Source organism: Patella vulgata, chromosome 6 (assembly GCF_932274485.2).
Source record: "Patella vulgata chromosome 6, xgPatVulg1.2, whole genome shotgun sequence".
Lineage (NCBI taxonomy): Eukaryota > Metazoa > Mollusca > Gastropoda > Patellidae > Patella > Patella vulgata.
In genome coordinates, this window is record NC_065884.2 from 43,874,548 (window position 1) to 43,891,160 (window position 16,613).

The 16,613-nt window shown below is 36.8% G+C and overlaps 1 protein-coding gene across 1 annotated transcript in view; it reads left to right on the forward strand.

The window, feature by feature from the left end:
• Window positions 1-16,613, forward strand: part of LOC126823583 (buccalin) — a 62,224-nt gene that overhangs the window by 8,532 nt on the left and 37,079 nt on the right. The gene's annotated exons all lie outside the window — the stretch shown is intronic.

Consider the following 16,613-nt stretch of genomic DNA (forward strand, 5'->3'; position numbering starts at 1 on the left):
GTTGTGATCCTATCTTATCATATATTGAAGTCAGTCGTAGCAATCATGTTGATCGAATCGAAACGTATCGACACGTACCAGATCGTGGACTCAATAGAGACTTTTCGCAAGCGTAAATTCCTGGTCCGCATCACGTATGCGTATGGATTGTGCATGTGACGTCATCAATGTGTGTGTATTTCTTATACGTGATACGACACACGGATACGTCAGCACGTATACGTATCGAACAGCTTTCATACGGAAATGTTCCGTACACGATTGTCGTCTTTTTACTGTCTTTTTTGCTACTTTTAGACGTTGAAATGTTATATCATAGCATTTTTTTTATGAATCTATGTGTATCCTAGAACACGAAGGTGTATATTTGATGTGATTTTAGCCATGATAAAGACTGGAATTGAATCATTATTTTTTATGGTTTTTTTCCCAGAATTTTCATACTTTTCCTGGTTGATCTACGTGCTAAATTCAGTGGGGTGGGACCTTGCAAATCTGTAAATGATTTTATTATATAGTAAAGGGGTATAAACTTTCTGAAATGATTGATTAGTGAAACCAAATTTTTTTTTAATAGCTCTCTGACGGTCGAGCGTCTTGGAAATTGTAGGCCAGACACTGTCATCATGCTATAATAGATGCATACGTACGCGACGCGAATATCTGCCAAAACTCTAAAACTACATTGGCACAACGTATCACGTATTCGATACAGATACGTGATACGGATGGGGAAAATTCCGCTTGCCAAAAGTCTATAATAGGGACAATCCTATCGTAACGCATCGCACGTCAGAGAGAACCTAGCATAAGCAATAAACCTCACGTGATTTCCAAGGCTGGGAATCTAAAGGTTTCGATGATTCACGTCATACATGCTTTTGAGCAAGGGCTTGCCACATGTTCCTCCATCTGTGGTAGAAAGCTTTCCACCCAGTGCATATTTTGGGAAAAGTTAGAACCGGTCAAAGAGACGGGGGTTAACGTTATAATCATTGGGGGAATCATGGCGTACTGTGGCCATCTGTAGTCGCATACTTTCAATCATTAGGAGATACTTGGATATGATTTTGAGGTCTGCCCTTTTACCTTCTAAAACAATAAGGCAGCACATATTTAGAAAAACAAATATGTCTTTAATTTAGCTATGCGACACACCTATTAGAGGCCAAAGCCATCTTTAGCTTAGTCCTTGTGAATATAAAACATTTTGTAAAACATACACAATTTGTTCGTATTGCAGTCACTTTTTATGTCTACGCACAAATAAACTGAAATACCATTTTAAACTTTTCTATATTATTAAAGTGTATTTTGTTTCTTTATTGTTGTTTTTCATCCTTTCTGGATGTAGCTAGATTGTGTGTGAAAGAAACTAAAAGAACCTTTATTAAGTTCGAAAGATATATATTATGTGGCAAATTCTAAAACATTCTATTTTAAGACAGAATAAGTGTGAACAATTGATTATCTACGCCTCTTTTTTTAAGCTAAGTAAACCAGTTTATTTTCTGGCGAGCTTGACAAGTTTCTTTATTCTTTACTTCCTGTGTCGAGGTGTATTCGGTATTCTCGATTGTTTGGCCGGAACGTTCCAAATTAACATAATTCTGCCCATCTGTTATATTCTGGGTTTATATCACGACTTCTGATTTTACCATATTATTGTGTGTAAAGAGAAAAAATAAATGTGTGATTATTGTTATCCATATATATATATTGTTATGTTCTGTACTGATTAATGAAGAATGAGCAGAAGACTAAAATTACGTCACGGCTTTTTTATTCGCCAAAAATTACGACTACTCACGAAGAACGGCTGAAATCGCTAACGTTCAAATTTACCCCTGGCAGGTAACATTGGCATTCGGGGTCGTTTTATACTTATGGAAAGGATATGTTGACATAATTACTTTAATCATTTAAATATACATTATGCGAGATTAGATAAAATGCTGGCAGTTCTCACTATAATAGTTAAAAAAATAGATAATTTAAAGGCAATTTGCTGAACATTTCAGTCAAATTGATCAACTCTGAACCGATATTTTAGCGATTGATTTTTGGGTCTAGCCTCGATCCTCATTACTAAAGTCGGTACGATAAAAAATAGAAAAACATAGTCTCGATTATCCATGTTTTGATTTAATTATCAATGAGTGTTAAAGGAGAATATTAATGTCAATCATTATCACATATGTGATAGAACTTGTTAAACCCGTTCCAAATATAATTTTATCACAGAGATCATTGCTACGATAGATGAACAATGAAGGTTTCAACAAACGGAAGTGACGAACGCAAAAGGAAAACAGGAGTTATCCTCCCATATAACTGACTGAAGTGACGAGTGCTAATAGATACACGGGCAATATCTGACAATTCAAATAAGAAATTGACTGTCACTCGATAAGAAAAAACGAAAAAAAAAAAAAATAGAAAAAGTCCGTGCATTACCATGTTTTTGTTAGTATGGAATGAATAAAAACCAGGGAATGTACGGACAATTTCTATTTTTCTCGAAGATATACTAAGCAGCAAAAGAAACGTCAGGTTGTATGTTACTCTGAATAGAAGCATTGGATAAAACTTGCCAAATGGTTTTATTGTATATTTGTGACCACATCTCCAACTTTACCTGAGCAATAAGGCTCCTTCCCAAACACAGAATTGAACCCAGGAAATGTTCTGAGATGGTAATGTGTTCTCCATGATTTTCGTGTAACTCATGCTGCACGTGCTGTTCACCGGGACCAGCCCTATAAAATGCACCCCCATACTTGGTTGAATCATTCACACTACAACGTCAGCAGCATACCACGACTCACGAGGAACCAGGTGCTTGGAAGACTCGACGCTGGCCACTTCGCGAACCGTTGCCAATCACGTCCAGGTCAATGTCCGGACCATCTACAGGCTTCAGCAACGCTTCCGGGCCACCAACACCACGGATGATCGCCCCCGAACTGGTAGACCAAGGGTTACCACAAGGCGACAAGACCGCCAAGTTGTGCGACAGCACGTGCAGAATCCCTTCACACAGGCATCTGAGACAGCACGTCAGACAGTGGGAACACACGGAAGACCCATCAGTACCGATACAGTGCGCCGACGTCTCACCAGAGATAACATCCATTGCCGTATACCTTACCGTGGACCGATCCTCACCCCGCGCCATCGACGTGAGTGTCTGCAGTTTGCCCAACAACACCAGAACTGGCGGCACAGACATTGGAGAACTGTTCTGTTCACAGATGAGAGTCGGTATTGCGTATCAACTGAAGATGGCAGGACCAGAATATGGCGTCGGTTTGGCCAGCGTTATTCTAACCAATGTGTCATGGAACGAGATTCATGGGGAGGTCCAAGCATAATGGTTTGGGGTGAAATCGGCTTGAACCAGAGGAGGCGGCAACACAGCAGTGCGCTGCATCGATCAAGCTCTCAGACCCCACGTCATACCATATTTCGCTAATGGTATACCGAACGTTTTGTGTATCAATTAAAGTAATCTGATTCTCTTCTAGATGTTTAAATTGCATTCCTTGACTCTGTAGTTTTAGACACAAAGGGTGTAATCCTAAGAGGTTTAGAAGCGAAGATATTGTTAGATATCGGTTTTTATATGGTAAAAATCTTGAAGATCCACGATGGACGCCAAAAGATATGCTTGAGGTAGTGTCGCCTTTTCTAGATGATGTAGCTCTATTCCTTGATCTTGTTCATGTAATTCAGGCATCGAAATAGCGATCCTATATAAAAAAATCTTGAAGATCCAAAATTGCCATAATATATTTGGAGGACGTGGAAAGCTAAGGTAGTAAGTAGCTTTCAAGGAAAATATGGCGTTTTTTGTCCGGAACGTTCACATCCATCTCAAATCTCCTTCTAAGCTCCCTGACTAAGAGAACAGTTTGGCCATTCAGCCTTTAGCTTATTGTTGCTTTCTTCACCATTTTAATATCTAAACAAAAAGATCATCAATTAGAATTGGAACATTAAATCATTTATAAATTGTATGTCAAAAGACGTCTAGGCGCTTGTTCTTTTATAACAATCGTGGCCTTAGGTGTTAACTAGTCGACACGCAATGACGGTGCTACATTAGTTACAGTGTTAGATTTTAATAATTTCCTGAATAGTTTATGCATCACGAGTTGCTGTCACCTTATCTAGTCTATTACCAGGATTTGAAGAAAAATGAAATATGACATAGCTCAACCTAGTAGTTGATTGATTTATACAACTCTCGGACATGTTTGACTAAATTAATCTTAAGAAAGGTGTTCTAGCGGCAAAAAAGTGTATCAACATAATTAATATCAAATACGGACATAGACTTTATGAACGACATTTTTTCTTAACGTAATACTCGTTTAACACTTCAAGATTTCTTGTCATGGCATTTATATTAATAAAGCTACAAGTTGTCGACTATATTCCCCAAGAGACACGCATTCCTTCTTGACATATTCTTTTAAATAGACATAGTTGTTAGTAATTCAGTCGTGCTTTTATTAACGGACGCAAAGGCTCCGTAGCTTCTTACTGGATACATGTAACAAACGTTTACAATAACGCTGCAGTTTTATATTTAAACAGTTACAGATAATGGGTCAATCTCAGATGTTTTACACAAATCCCTTTGAAGATCTCTATACCTCAACCTATATGTCTGTTCTGTTATTAACCTACACAGACAATTTAATTTTGTTTCCTAATTAATGAGGTATGTTTATTAACCGGCGAAGTTATTGGACATTTACATGTACCTACCGTTAGCTCTTGCACTGACAGGCTTAACTGTAAATCAGGGGTTATCGCCCACATTCCATGGATAATTTTTACCACCCATCAGTAAATATTCAAAAGGGTATCAAAACGTTGTTCACGCTTATCAATCAATACTAAAAAAATAAACAGCGTTTGCGTATTGAATGAAAGTAAAGTAGTAACAACAAATATTTGGTACACGCATCCGTATAGATATCACAAGTGCGGTCCATGTGGTTGGTATCGCACCGCAAGTCATCTCGCTTGGCTATACCCAGCCTACTTCTACGTATAGATAGCGAGGTACTGCTGACTTGGCTAAAATTATCTTCCACAAAGTAGGACGTCCGGTTAGCCTAGCAAAGTCAACTTTAGGGGCTTCCATAGATTTGGATAAATCTTTGATGATACCACAAGCCTTGTAAAATGTATGTTGTACGAAGAAATCAAGGAAAAGTGTACAGTCTACAGATCTACATAGTGTGGATATCCTAATGCTTCATAGTTCATCAAATTTTGCAATACCTCTTTAAGTAATGTATTCTCCAGTTAAAACTAATGGAAACCATGTAGCTAAACAGACACATCAAAATACGTTTCAGGTTCATTCTTGTATCTACTTACCGACCAATTGAAATATTACAATAAAGATTTATCATTTATGAACTTTATTTAGAGTTGACGTTAAGCCCAAGTTTTCTCTTTAAATTATAGTACACCGAAATAAACAAAATAGTTTATCGACCAATTTCATTCATTTAACTAAAGTGACATATAAAGCGACTATTTTTTTGTGTATTAAACTACACAATTGTGCATTGTTACCGATAACTTGCTTTTTGGTGGATACTGAGTGGAAGAAATGGGTGTTACTTAAAGGTAAACTTGGCAGTAGGTCTAAAGCTTTCATGCTGTGTGTTATAATAGACCAATTGGCTGAGCAGGCCGGTTAGTACAACCAGCAAATTGAATAATAATACATATCCCCATCTCCACAGTTCAACATGGTCCCTGCTGCGAAATCTCGTTCAAATTCCAACTAACAGGCTTTATTTTTAGTATCCGGCAATATGTTAACGAGACCTCGTTATTTTCGTCCAGACTTTGCGCTTAAACGGCTTCGATATTTATGGTAAATGGACAGCGAATAAAACAAATACAAGGCTTCTTAAAAATGTATTTTTACAGCTCGGAGTAGTTTTTGTACGTGCAAAGGCATTTTTAAGAAGAAAGTTTGACCACACACATTGTTACGACCATAAAGGGTCGCATTAAAAACATTACGTATAAAAATGTATTGAATTCGATACCATCAGGCTTTTACTTATTGTATATTTTACATCTTTGTTAGTAGATAATAAATTAAGAAGTGACCAGATCGTTTAAAGTACGAACTGAATTAAATTTTCTAGTTAATGAACTGTCTTTCTTCAGGTCAAGTAAATCTCTCGTACCAGTATTAATGTTGAGTTTATGGCTTTGAAGTTTTTAATTGCTTAATACTCAAAGATCAGCTTCAAGATATGTCCTAAAATATAACAGCCCCGTATTCCGTCTGATAGATGTCATGACGACCCTTCTTAAACCATCACTAGGTGTTTAGCTGTTTTATATACGTAAATGTGCAGCTGATTTTTAAAGTATTCTGCCTCTCCCTGAATCCAGGTGGTAAAACAGGAATCGGAATTGTGGGATAGATTACGATTAGGTTAACATCTAATATTGCTCACTTTATACCATAACCTATCACGGTGCTACGTTTTATGCTTTTACCAAACAAGCGGTTGCCATGTAAAATACGTCCACATTTTGAAAGAGATGGACAGAAAACAGGCTAAAAAGGAAGTTATGGTCCAATATCCGCAAATATCAAATGGAATTGAAATCTCTGGGATATAAACATATATTTTAAGTTTCATCAAAATCAGATAAAAATTCTGACCTCCAGATGGTCTACAACCTTGGTATTACATACTTTTACACTATTTGCGTACAAGGAGCAGCCATTTTGTCGGGCAATTTCGGTCTGATTTTCACGAAATTCGAACTCAACCGTCATTAGGTTGTAACACTGATACATTTAATTGTTTTTCTTAAAATCGGATAAAAATTGTGACCTCTTGACTGTCCACAAGCTAAAAACTGGATTTTCTGTACAATCAGGGGCCATAATCTAGTAAGTTACGATCCGATATACCTGAATGTCGAAAGAAGCCGAGATCTTTGAGATATAAACATATATTTTAAGTTTCCTCAAAATCGGACAAAAATTGTGACCTCTAGCCGGTCTACAACCTTGGTATTACATACTTTTTGCACTATTTGCTTTCGACGAGCGACCATTTTGTCGGGCAGTTTCTGTCCGATTTTTACGAAATTCGAACGCAATCATCATCAATGTGCAGCGGTGATATATTTAAACGATTTTTTAAAATCGGATAAAAATTGTGACCCTATAGAGGGTAAATTCAGGGGCTATAACCCAGGAAGTTGCGGTCCAATATGTGCGAATATCGCAAGTAACCGTGGTTATAAACATAGATTTCAAGTTTCATCTAAATCGGATAAAAAATGTAACCTCTAGAGTGTCCACAAGCTAAAAACGTGACTTTTCGTAAAATCAGGTTCCATAATCCATGAATTTCCGATCCGATACGTGCCAATATTGAGAGGGGCCGGGATCTTTTAGAGATAAACCTATATTTCAAGTTTCGTCAAATCGGATAAGCATTGTATACTGTAGAGTCTCCACAATCAAACTGTGGACCGACAGACATGGGAGACGACAATATACTTCCACATGAACATGTGGGCGTATAAAAAGCTATACATGTGGGCCATAATCCATGAATTTCCGATCCGATACGTGACAATATTGAGAGGAGCCGAGATCTTTTAGAGATAAACCTAAATTTCAGGTTTCGTCAAAATCGGATAAGCATTGTGACCTGTAGAGTCTCCACAATCAAATTGTGGACGGACAGACATAGGAGATGACAATATACTTCCACGTGAAAATGTGGGCGTATAAAAATGCACACAAGTATTTCACCTTTATGCCGGACTACCAGAAAATCTATCAAAATGGCAGATTTTTCTTTCACATAATCCCCCCAAATGAGTGAAATCGACATAAACCTTTTCCAAAAACGCCCCATTATAGCATTTTAGTGGTGGAATCAATTTACGTTCATTCACCTGTATGCACTGGATTCCCGTTTCACCGAAGTACCAATAGAAGTGTGGGAAAGTAAGTAGGATAACTATAGATTAATACTAGTGTAATCACATATTGTTGATTATTACACCAAAAATTGCCTTAAGTCACAGGATTGAAAGGAAGATAATATATTAACTATGTTAATTACTGAACCCTATAAGTTCACCTTTCTTTTTATTGAAGGTGTTTTGATCTAGAAGACAATTTATAAATTTTCAAAATTACGTTGCCTTTCCGAAAATTACTTATTTCTGAACAGAAATACAATTCCTAACATTATAAATAATGACAATAATTGCATTTTCCGTCTCCCTTCCGAGTAAGATTGACGAAAAGTGTCTTTAATATTTAAGGAATAGCCAAATAACTCGTATTTTTTTCGTGAAATTACAACACTGATGCTGATTGACTTTCAAGATGGCCTAATGTCAAATCCTTTAAAACTATCGCCTACTTTGTCTCCTCCGGATTGGAAGGGATGGTAATTTTCATTTCTGTTATATAAATCCGTATTTTTGTTACCGTTCACATTTCTTACTATTAAATGGTTAGATCCGTAGATTTTCTTCTTTTTCATAAATTAAATAGCCTTGGTATTCATATTAGTGAGAAAGTTCCGGTGCATTTTCCTCTTGTCTTTGGTGAAGGATGGGTGATCTGGCAAGGACGGTGTTTAGTGGAATTTGATATAAGAGTAGGAGGTAGCGCCGCTGCCCAGTCGTAATTTGCCCCTTAGCACAATGTATGGCTTATTTCCTTTTTCATTAGCTCAGTCGGTGCAGTACAGTAGGATGTTAAGCCCCATTTCATTTCATTTCATATTACATAGCTTGCTCACCAGGGAAGGGACACAGACGTAACAACTGTGCTCAATAGAGTTATGCAGTCAGTAATATAGCATACATTTCCGTCAATTAGAGATGGAAATTATATTTTAACCGACATTAATTCTTTTCTGTCTGTGGCTTAATCAAATTCCGAAAACGTCTAGTAAAACATGGTTTTGATATCTACGAAATGTAAAATTTCCATATACTATGCAAAAAACATACACTAAAAGCTTTAAGTGAATTCTGAAACTCAATTACAATAATGGCTTATGTTCATATTGTATTACTGCTCAGATGTATTGTGCATGGATTACTGCAAATTTAATATTGATTAATCCCATAGCAGATTTCTACCAGTACTGGAAATGCTGGCAGAGTCTATCGTTTCCTACTAAACTTGTCACACAGTCATTCCATGGCGTTTGTGTCATTTGTTATGCTCGGCAGGAGGAATTTTTTTCCTCCTTGCAAGGCATGTCAACTGTGAACAAAGAAGTTATCTATGCTTGATAAAACCTACTACGCAGTAGGCTATTAGAATTGTTCAGTTTGTCATTAGTCTATCGGAATTCAGAGTCGAATGAAAATTGGTGACAGTCTCTAACACAGATTACTTTATTACCGTCTACAACTAAACTGTGCATTTATACTGTATTCACTTTTTTTCTACCTCAGACTATGAGCAAAAATATATTTCAATTCAATTTGTTACAGGAGGAAAAAGAAACTGAATCACCTTGTGGGATATTGTCGTATCATCTTGAAATTTGGAACGGGGAAACATTATTTTACACGTTACTTACTGATAATAAGTACAACGGAAAATCGTGATGTAATTTTACGTAAGCACACATACGAAATTTTGACATGGTAGTAATAGGAAAATGTGGTCTTTTTAGGAGATTTTGAAGCTAATGTTAAAATAAAGATATCAAACAAAAATGTTCATTATTAATTTATTTTGACTAAAACAAAACATGAACACGTCTACTGGACGTGGATATTTCAAGTTAATTACAATATAACAACAGTAAATAATAACAAACTTCATAATGTAGGCCTATGATTGGCTAAACCTTACAAAACATGAAAAAAATACCAACATTATTTTAGTAAATTCAAATAATCAACCTAATTGATAATATATATTCAACTTATTCCGCCTCTAGAAGTAAATTGTCATAAAAAGGATGGTAATCAGAGGGTAATACCTTTTTAAGTTCTTGTAAATGGGTGTACTTTTTTGACTTGATTTTAAGTGGGGCGTCGTATAAGCAATGGAGCTCCAGAGGGTCGTCCTTTGACGGAGGACACTTTTTATTACGTCTGGGGAGATCATTAAACTCGTCAGTAAAGTTTATTTTGTACACTGCAAAACACGAATATCCGTAACTACAGGATCACCACTACGTGCACCGGGACGAATTGTGGAATAATAACCTAACAGTGAGAAAGTTTTAAAAAAGTCGTGTGTAAGATATTTCACTTTATAAAGTGGGGTTACTCTTGCCGCACGTATTAAGTCCACGTAATTCTGTGGAATATAAATAGTTTTACAGCGAATTCTTCTCTCAATCGTGCTGTGAACCGAATCACATTCCATCTGAGTGTGACCCTTTTCAAGAAATTTTTGCACGATGGTTATTTCTCTCTCAGTAGCAGCTTTTAGTAACATATTTGACAAAATTACATTTCTATTTTGGTATGTACAACCATCGCTATACAAAATAAGTTCTTTGACATCATGGTCGATAGAATTTATATAATCATTTAAGCAAGAGGCAAACGTATTTGCATTAAGATCCCCAATACCTTCATGCCAAAAATAATTGACCACATCTTTGCTCGCAAGATCAAAAATTGTGTAATTATGACATCCCAATTTCGTCTTGTAGTACATGGAACTATCTGTAAGCAAAGGACACAATAACAAGGACTGGAGATCTAATGTCACAACCTTAACCTTATCTTCAGTTTCTGAACAAAGTTTGTCTGCAGCTTTCTCAGCTCTCGCCTCATTTTTACGTGAGATGTGTAAGTTATAGTCTGCTTCAGAGATATTATTTGTCTCATAACCACAACAAATGTCACATCTGTCTTTCTTAGGCCGATGAATGCCCAAATTAAGATCATTGAATACGGATATGAAAGCTTATCATTGTGTTTACAATCCTTCACATACACTTTGTATAATTCAGAAGCACTAGTAAAGACTGGCTCAAGATAATGTTTTTTCGAAGAGGACCTACAATAATGTGAAGGTAATTTCGGGAGTTCGTTAAGGAAGTGTCGCGCATAGTTGACCTTCTCTGTATTTGATACCGAAACGCGTCTTTTAGTTGCTGCAGCTGTCTTTGGGATACCCGCACGAGAATTGCCTTTCAACAGTCTTATCATTAATACCAAGAGTAGCCAAGAACATGTTTCGGCAAACGCTAACACGTTCATTATCTTTTTAAAGGTAGTATTTAAAAGACTTCTTTTTTCGGCTCTCTTCTGCTGGTTTCTTTCTGTTGCTAGCCACCACTTCATCAACCAAGCCAGCCACAAAGACTTTCTTCTGGTTCCAGGACATGTCAGCCCAAAAGCCATTGAATATCGATTGTCGCTCTTCTTCATTGAAAACAGAACATTTTTTACTCATTCGACAAGACTTTGCACACTTCGGTTCACCCATTTGTCGACCCATCCTTTCACTTGAAAGCGCATATTTGCCACCTTCATCTTGTTTCAGGCCCCTGTAACTTTTACCCTCCATACGAAGTCTTGTATTTATATTTCTATCCCAGTTTGATGGATTTGACCTTCCACGCTTAGCACGACTCTTAGAGTGCTCTTTTATGGTTGCATTCGGTGAATCGATAATGATAGTTGTCAAAATATAATCATCCGGAATGGGCTGTACACCATCATCAGAGTCAAGTTCAAACATAGAAGTCTTCTTTCTTGGTGTCCATTCTGGATCTCTATCATCATCATCATCGAAGCATCGCAAATTGACTTTAGATTTTAAAGGGGTAGTTTGTGATATTGGATGTCCTTGTATTCTAATTGCTGAAGTTGGTATGAATGGATTGTCACAAGGAATGGGTAGACTAATATCTAGAATAGGTTCAGGTAAATTTGATGCTTCTTGATCAGAGCGTGGTGTATGGAAAAAGGCCTCTGTATCAGTTGATATAAGGAGCCTTGGTTAACTGTTTAAGCTTTGATCCGTAACTGACGTTGATGTTTGTCCCGCAGAAAGACAACAGTTTGATGCAGGTAGGCGTTGCTTCGGGTAAATATGAGTTTAATGCAGGTAAATATGACCTTGATTCAGGTAAGTAAGTGGATGATGAACGCTCAGCTAAGTAGGATGTGGAAGAAGGTAAGCAGGACGTTGATGTAGGTAAGAACGACCACGACGGTGATGCAGGTATGTAGGACGACGTTATTACTGGTAAGTTTTTCCAGGACGTAGCTAATCGTGAGTTGCACGTTGTTAGGCGTAAGATGGTCGTTGATAAAGGTGGGTAGGTAATTGGTGAATTTATAAACGAAATTGATTTTGATGCAGGTAAGTAGGGCCATGACGTTGATGCGTGTGAGTAGGGCGTCGTTACGGATAAGCCGGTTGTTGATGCAGGTGAGAAGAACTCTGAGGCAGGTAAGTAGGTATTTGAGGGGGTATGTAAAGTGTTGATTTTGATGCAGGTAAATGGGACCATGACGTCGATGTGGGTGAATAGTACGTTGTTGACGGTAAGTTAGTCGTCGATACAGGTGAGTAGGACAATGTTGCAGGTAAGTAGGACGTGGTTACAGGTAAGTAGATAGCTGATGACGTTAACTTGGAAGTAGATGCAAGCAAGTACGGGGTTGATGCGGATAAGTGGGGTGTTGGTTTTGGTGTCGACGTAGGTATAGACAGCATTGTTCGATATGCAGATGACGTTTCCTTGGTAATGCCAACCATTGATGGTAATAGACCTATGTCAGTCTTCGCAACTGAAATTCCAGATGAAAATATTTGAGATTTTCTCCTATTCCACGTAAGAACAGGATCCTTAGGAATTTTCTGAAACGCCGAAGTTGATTCCACTTCACCTGGATTTGAAGGCCTATTACTTTTAGAGTTTAGAGCCATTTTTAGTAACAATTTTCCTCTTGAAAAATCACCCATTTTGTTGATTTTCTGAAACCTAATTTGAGAATATCTTTTAAAATCTTACGATAAACACTTCAAGGCATTATCAAATATTACATATCAAATATTCGTATATGTTTAACTTATTGATTATCAACAGGCTTAGACGTCAGAGATATTCCTATGTTATATTCTCGTATATCACTAATTTCAAATTAATACGGTTATTAGCACTCTGTATTCATTATATTTTTTAACAAAGCTATTACATTGTTGCAATGAATATATAGAAAATACTACCAATTTTATTAATAAATAACACCCACGATGCATACATAGGAAGCCTTTCTCTAAATATCATCATAATTTAGGACTCTACAGGCCGATTGGTAGTTTCTTTTAGCGAGTTTCATGTCTGATAAGTATCGTAAACATTAAGTTATAAAAATAACAAATTACTCACCTACAAGTCCAATTGTTTAGCTAGGCAAAACCACACGAGGTACGAAATTATGCGATACCAAATAATCACCAATCAAAATACGAATTTTTATCACGTGTTCCAAAAGAGTATTTCTACGAGACCCAGATAGAAATTCGCGCCAGACGCCGCGGGTTTAGAAACTGGGAAAAAAGGATATACGAAATTTTGACGATATACGCAATTTTGATAGCTCACCGACGAAATGCTGACGTTGCATTTTATTTAACATCAAATAGTATTTCAAAAACAGTTGGTTTTGTATGGCTATCCTTATGGATTTCGCCCACGCTTGCTCATATAATTGCCTTAAAGGTAAATTTGTGATCTGCGTGTTGAATTATGCCCCAATGCTGTCTCTCTCTCTTTGTGCCCAAAGAATACTTCAGTTCTCTAGATTTCTGTAGGTGTTTGTGTACAATTGACTGGGGATTCCGTTGCGATGCATATCATTAAGTCATAGCCCAATTATTAATAATAAATGTCAGCACTACCTTCGAACTTCAGCTGAGACGTGAGCTGGCGATATGTTATATATATATATATATATATATATACGTGTGTGCAGCAAATCCCTATACAATGTAATGAATTCTTGAAGAGGATTATTAAATGTTGTTATATTATCTATTGTCACTATATTATTTAAAACCTTAATCAGCAAAGATTTGAAGATGATCATACGTCATGCCTAAAGGGACATTTTGTTAGGAGGTGCGGTGCCAGTTTAGATAACAAATACTGGGCGATTTTGAAGAAACCGTATATTATTCAAAATTTCCATGAAGTCTTTGGATCTATTCACTTGATTGCTATATACGGCTTTTTTTTATTTGCAATGTCTGTGTAATTAGTCTTTTACGTTGTCCGCAAGTCTCGGGTTCACTCCCGGTGTTGGTGGAGATAGTTCCTCGGAATTTCGCCATGTCAGTTGAACGGGGGGGGGGGGGCTGAAAAGGACAACTTTTTAGTCGTTCGGATGGGACGAAAAGCGAGGTCCTCGATAAACATTGACGTGCACGTAAAAGAACCTTTGTCAATTGGAATTCGATATAAGAGTAGCCTGTAGCGCCATTATCCTGGCCAAATTTCCCTCGTTGCACATTGTATGCCCGTCTTCATTAGCCCACTCAATGAAAAGAAGTAGTAGTCCGGGATCTGACTATGCTTCTGTAGGAAAATTTGAGTAGAGAGAATTTTTATGTAGAAATGTGTAGTAGGTGGCTTAAGTCAGTGTTTTGGACTCGGGAGGACTCTCATCACGTGGTACGTTATTCCCCTATGACTTCATCAAAGATGACTGCCGATGTTATTTAAATTTTATACTACCTGCTCTAGTTTTCTGCCAATTTCTATGAAATAAATGTCAGAATGCTGTTTAGGCGAACTAAAGTGAAAAATATATTTGTTATTAAACTTTTATTAATTTTTCACGAAAACACATACCCAATTTTTAAGAGACAACGGGAAAACAGCTCTAAAATATAAAAATAAAAACACTTCAAAATTAATTACAATGGTATAAACAATAAGAAATTCGTTGATAATACTCAAAATGGATTTTTGCAAGTTCCATCATAGTCTTTGACAATCGTACATTTACAAAATGAACAGCAGGGTAACTCATTGGCTCTGCAAATACAGAACGATTTTACACAGACGCAAGCACCAATATAGTCATCGGGGTACTTTTGTACATTGAATTGCGGAATCAAACCATTTTTTTGATATTTCAAAGCAAAAATGACATGGAACTAAACGAATGATTACATTATCAAGACAATGATGTAGGTAGTATGTATAAAAACAACTAGGCGGGATCTCTCACCCGGATTCGAAAAAAGTTAGCAAACATATTCCAAGCGCCAATAAAAACCTATATTATCACGATTATAATCAATTGTTACCTTTATATTAGAAAATAACATTTTATTACATATTAATGCAAAGTATATATATAATTGAAATTAAAGATGGCAAAATAAAACTACATTTTTATGCTAACGTTTTCACCGCGATGGCGGCCCTTCAGGCATTTATTAAACAATAATTCAATTAACAATATTCTATGACGTCACAATGTCATAGTTACATTATTACCTTACCTTATAGCGTGTCCGGGATGCAAGGGAAGGTATAGGCTATAGGAAAGACCCAAATGATGCTTAGGTTGAGAATGAACCTCCATCGACAGCACATACTTCAACCAAAATACAGGATGATCCCGCTCAGTGAGCATCTTGAAGTATGTGGTGGGGGTAAATTTAGTGTTTTTCCTTTATGTAGACTTAATAGCAAAAACAACGACCTCTTGGAGACAAAAGAAAGAAAGCTATTTTATTGAGAAGTACCACCCGAAACTTAATTCTAAATAAGAGAATAATTAAATTAAATAAAATAAAGACCATTGTGGGATTGAATATTTGTAGTCTGTAGGCTAAGAAATTACTACCCTTGCCTGTATAATAATGTAACTATGACATTGTGACGTCAATAGACAAAAATGAAAAAAAAAACTATTACCGTAAACGTACTAAAATATCATACACTAGGCTAACTAAGCAGGCAACCGGTTCTATATCGTTCCCAATACGTCTGCACTTGTTTCTAACTAAGTCTAACTAGTTTGTAACCCGATCACCCAGTTTAGAGACATTTCAACTAGTCCTCGTCTCGTTCTTAGTGCGTGTGCAATCCCGTCTTGGCACGAGGGCTATAAAAACCCATCGAGTTCTTGCTATTCCTCTTCCGGTTCAACTTTTCGAGCTGTGGTGATCAAGCTCCCATCAAACCAAACTAGTTTGGGTGGTTTTTCATATAACGTGGGCGTATCCTCTGTTTATTGAACCCACGAACTTCGCCTCGAATCCGGGTGTTGTGAACTTTGAGGTGATATAACTCGATAATGCAACATAGAAAGTTAATGAACGTTAGTTAGTTTAGAAGTTATTATGTGCGCAGTGACCCTACCCTAACCTAATTTACCCATATATTAGCATGATTACGGTAATATATCTCGACAATGCAACATAGGAAGTCCATGAACTTTTGCATGTTTATACCTTATCCATCTGTCGATTTGATAAAATAAAGATCTTCGAGCCACCAAAACTGGTTTCAAATTTATTGTTATGTGCGGTGAGCCTATCCTAACCCGATTCCCCTATATTTCAGTATGTT